Source organism: Silene latifolia, chromosome 11 (genome assembly GCF_048544455.1).
Source record: "Silene latifolia isolate original U9 population chromosome 11, ASM4854445v1, whole genome shotgun sequence".
NCBI lineage: Eukaryota > Viridiplantae > Streptophyta > Magnoliopsida > Caryophyllales > Caryophyllaceae > Silene > Silene latifolia.
Genome location: NC_133536.1, coordinates 45,911,175 through 45,917,174, shown reverse-complemented (window position 1 = coordinate 45,917,174; position 6,000 = coordinate 45,911,175).

Below are 6,000 nucleotides of genomic sequence, written 5' to 3'. Positions count from 1 at the left end.
CCTTTCTGCCACGTTTTACATCTAAGAAGTCATCAATCACATTCAGCTCCATGAAACACCAATCTTTACTCTAGATGATATGGATCCTCGTCTCCCTTATCGAAGACAATTTATTTCTCCTTCAACAAAGAAAATTTTAAGAAGCAATCCTCCCTCTTATCTCTCCTTTTTTCCCTTCCTAGTTTTTTTCTCGTCCCCTCCCCTACCTCCATTCCAGATACTCAAACAAAGTGTTTGGGTATTATGTTTGTAAACTGAATAAGTTTGAATATTATATATATATATATATATATATATATATATATATATATATATATATATATACATATATATATATATATATACATATATATATATATATATATATATATATATATATATACATATATATATATATATATATATATATACATATATATATATATATATAGGAATGAGATCATGTGAGGATACACTATCTTTTTGAGGATTTCGTTACAATATCACGGGTTGTTCAATACAATATCACGGGTTATTCAATACAATATCACAAAAAAAAACACTTGTGCAAAAAAAAAAAATTATAATTATTTTTTTCAAAAAAAAAAATTTTTTTTGGCAAAGTCAAATTTTTCGTGATATTGTATTGAAGAACATGTGATATTGTATTCACTAATCCTCAATCCTCAAATATTTAGGAGTTCTCACCGGATCCCGACTCTCTCTCTCTATATATATATATATATATATATATATATATATATATATATATATATATATATATATATATATATATATATATATATATATATATATATACACACACACACACACGAACTTTGCTATTTATTTCATTTTGGATAAATAAATCTTACTACCTCTATCTCATTTTTGTTGTCCTTTTTTCTTCAAATTTTATTATCTAATAATTATTATCCCCTTTCTAGATCTAGTAAGGAAAAACTTTAGTCAACCAACTCGTCGCAATCAACCTCATTCCCACTCGAAACAACCTTTATCCCACTACTTAATACCTTCGGTTCACATATAAAACGGTCTAAAATGCAAAGCTTTCATCTCTCACTTGAAAAGTCCACCTAACTAACAGAAAACTAACCGCTACTTTCTAAACTTCATCATTTTTACATTCCGTAAAGATCAATTTGAACATGACAAAAAAAATGCAAAAACTTAGGTTTTCTTTGATAACGACATATTGAACATTTCTTTAGCATTTTGAGAGTTTTTACACCATTTAAATAACAAATGTGCTATTTTGAGTGTTGATCGTCGACATATTGAAATAGTAGATTGTGGTATAATTTCCTATTTTATATTATGACCTTTAATTAGTATATTATAAGAAAATAAAAAATTGAGTTTTTTTTATCTCTGAGGAAATTAAAGATCAAACTTTATCTTTATCATATTTATAATTAATATTCTTCACTTAAAATATACTTCCTCCATTATTTTATATATGACGTTTTTGTTTTACGAGGTAAGCCTTTGACTTTGATTTTTATGAAAAAATACTCTAGAAAAAATTATAAAAATCATATCGTTAGATTCGTCATGAAATTTGCTTTCATAAGAGTATACATTTCATATTATTAGCTCATATATTTTGAGAGATATTGAAAAGAGAAGCGACCGTCTCGAAATGTGAGAATGACATATATAAAATAATGGAGGGAGTATAAATTTAAGCAAGTTCAAATAAGTTAGCTAAAAGTTATACATCACAAATTGTACGAGGCAGTATAATCATTTTTTTTATTAATATGAAATAAATGTTATAAAATTCATGAGAATATTAATGTGGTAGAGAACTATAGAAGAGTTGGCAAGTACGTGACCCCCTTTTAGGTTTAAATATTTTCATTTATTTTTAAATTTTTGCCTAAAGGTGGTTAAAGCATCGTATTATGCATGACGAATATGTCTCACCCTTCCCCAGTTCGTCTCTCCCGCTAAATTATAGTGATGATGTGATCAATTTACACACACACAAAAAAATTTATAGCATCAACAATAATTAGTTTGCTCCATATAATTAAATAGTACCGTTTTTTATGCATATAAATTTGTCAGAAGAAAAGCTTGAGAGAGACGGTCTTCACTATGTTAGGGAAAGACTATTCATACCTTTTTATGTGTTTATCATGACTTTTTTTAATGTTGATCGTTGCTTGAATTGAATTTTAACCTTATACATATTTCTTTAACAAGTGTATCTAATTTACCTTCAAGCCTCATTCAAATCTATTTTATTACTCGTGGTACCATTTTAACTTTGAATTGTAAAATAATCGCACAATAAAGTTTTTCAAAACATTTACTCATTTGTCATAATATGATATTTCGATTCGCATATTAGCAGTAACTTTCTTTATTTTTTAATACTCCTTGAAAAATAGATATCAAACTTTGTACTTATCAATAATTTGTGAATATCTTACTTAAATTTTGATTAATATACTTTTATATAGTGACAAATGAATGTAAATAATATAATAATAAATTATCAATAGAAGTTGAAGTGTATTGTGAGGGAAATAACTTTAAAATTAGTAGTAGAAATACATATGACATTTGAAAAATAAACTTCGTATTATGTAAATTAAATATGACATTAGCAATAACAAAAGACGTAGGAGCATATTTCAGCGTTCATTTTACTCTTTACATGAGTAACTTCAATGTAGTATGTATTATGCATGCACATTTGTCACAACCCAATTCGGCCTAGGGCTTTTTAGCCTCATAATACCTCATTTTTTTAATCGGAAGTTGTCATAAAATTGGATATTATAAATATATCAAAGGTTTTTTTCCCTTCTAATTTAATAAAAAGTGAACAAATACTAATGAATAATTTTTTAGTATTAATAAATTGTAGATAATTAATTTATTTCCTATTTCTAATAATAAAATTGTAAAATAATTAATTAATTCTCATTTATAATAGGAAAATCATATTCCTAATTATAATAGAAAAATTTTAAATAATTATTATCTGCTAATTCTAATAGTATAATTAGGAAAAAAAGCCTTAATAAATTGTTAATTTATTTCCTATTTCTAATAGGAAAATTGTTAAATAACTAATTAATTCTCATTTCTAATAGGAAAATTATATTCTTAATTATAATAGAAAAATTGTAATAATTAATTATCTCTTAATTCCAATGCTAATAGTATAAGGCAAAATTTAAAAAACGCCCCCGGGGCATTTGTTTAGCAACATTAATTTACAAATATACCCCTAATTTACCAAATAGAATATGGAGCAAATTTCTTAAACCCCTCATTCACGCACACTATATTCCTTTTTCTTCTCAACTTCCTCAACTTCTCTATCCACATACATCTGTGTCTTCTTCTTCAACAATCATACCATCTTGAACCCCAGTTTTCGATCGTCGACAATCTACCCTAACCCATTCCCTCTGACGACCTCCCTGCCCAACCACCACCATAACCCTTTTTTAATCCCATTCTCGAAGAAGGTTCATCAATCCTCTCCTAGGGGTGTCTATTGGTTTTGGATCTAGCGGCAAAGCCATTGCGGTGTCGTAAAACTGAACCTTAAAACCCTTTTACGGGAAAATTTTGGGTGTGAAAGGAGACGATTTGATTTAATGGGTGGTTTATATGGTGGTTGTTATATTTTTTTATCAGTGAATTGAGATTTAGGGTGGATTGTCGACGATCGAAAACTACTGGTAACTGGAAGGGAAGGGTGACGAGATAAATTTGTTGTTGCCGGAAAGTGGCGCTCAGGGCGGTGAGGGTGTGGTGGTTATTGGTGAAGGTCGGGATGGAGGCCTAGACGATGGTGGTGGCTGAGATTATTGGTGTAATAATTTGACAGTGTAATGGAAGTTGGTTGAGACTTGAGAGAGGGGGTAAGGGAAATACAATAATATGTGTCTAAAACATTACAACCTAATACTTCTATGTGATTGGTAGTGTAATAAGCAAGAATGTATAGTATCCATCGCCCTGGGGGCATTCGTTATTTAGAAAAAAAAGGCTCATTTATATATATATATATATATATATATATATATATATATATATATATATATATATATTTTGATTATTTAAAAGTGGTACTTGGTCTAATTTATTTGAGAGGGGGATTAAACTAAAATATGGTTTTATTTATGTTAAAATATTACTATCTTCGTCCCGATAAATAATTTACACTTTATTTTTTTGGGTGTTTCCTTTCGTCAATAGTTTACACTTTTGTTTTTGTGTATGTTTTACCTCTACTTTATTTTTTAATAGTATTAAAAGCAATTCTCCTCTCTTTCTATCATGGTCTTTGTTGAGACGGGGAGGATAATATTTTTATATTATCAGTGAAATAATAATCTATAAATATTATTAAAAGGCTAGACATTAAACGCCACGTAGACAAATGTGACATGGCAACAATTAATTGTGACGTGGCAAAATATAGTCCACGTGAAAATACTAGCATAGTAGTACACATGAAAAAAGATTATCAATTCCACATTTAAAAGTTACTCTCATAATTAATGGTAAAAAACTAAATTTAAATAATTTTAATTTCATAGGATAATTTTTAAATCACTCTCATGCAAAGTGAATTTAATAATAATAATAATAATAATAATAATAATAATAATAATAATAATAATAATAATAATAATAATAATAATAATAATAATAATAATAATAATAATAATAATCTATAAATATAACTAAAAAGTAAGCCAAACTATCAACCATCAATTATATGTCTTATTTTAATTTCATAAGATAATTTATATACCATTCTCATGCAAACCTTTTACATTACATTTCTCCTTGCTCCATATTTATGTATGTAAAATCAATAACTTTATAATCTAAATACAAAATCTATATATCTAACTTAAAGGCATGCTAAATTACCTATCATAATCCACATGTCATATTTATACAATAATATAAAAAGGCTACCTTAAGCATATATATAAGACATGCGACAACGTAGAATTACTAGAAACTTTCATTTGCTAATATGTGACTAATTAATAATATTCATTCATAGAATTAAGATAGAATACTTATTATCACGTTTATGACCCCTTATTCATCTCTAACTCTTCATTTTCTCTTTAGCTCCTCCTTTTCCTTTTTGATGATTCCTTTCTCCCCCTAAATTTGAAATCCTTATTTGATGATATGTTAATATAAGTAAAGTCTTTAAAATAAGCACTTTTATTTTTTACCCTATTTTTCTAACCTTTTGACATATTCATATGTTATTGAAACTTTCCATTGCATATAATTTTTATTAATCATTTGCATTTGTGAAAAAAATAAAGTTATATCATACATAAGATTTGTGTTTTATTTGGTATATGTGACTAATTAATAATATTCATTCATAGAATTAAGATAAAACACTTGATCACGTTTATGACCCCTTATTCATCTCTAACTCTTCATTTTCTCTTTAGCTCTTCCTTTTCCTTTTTGATGATTCCTTTCTCCCCCTAAAATTTAACTCCTTATTTGATGCTAAGTTAATATAAGTAAAGTCTTTAAAATAAGCACTTTTATTTTTTACCCTCTTTTTCTAACCTTTTGGCATATTCATATGTTATTGAAACTTTCCATTGCGTATAATTTTTATTAATCATTTGCATTTGTGAAAAAAATAAAGTTATGTATCATACATAAAATTTGTGTTTTATTTGGTATTGTTTAAATAACTTTTATTGATGTCAATTTGTATTTCTCACCTTGATTTATTTTTGCAGATGGAATGGCACAATTTTCTTATTATTGCAAAGTTGGATTGTGCAGTTAATTACGTTATACATAAGGTATGTTCTACGAGTTTTGTTTGTGTAATTTATAAAAGCTTATTGTAAAATGCACAATTTTGTTGTAATTTATCCACTAATATCGCTTTGTAGTAGATTTCTTTTATACTATCTTTATGTAAACCCTCTTACAAGATTAATTGAATTATCGTTAAATGTATGTTTGTTT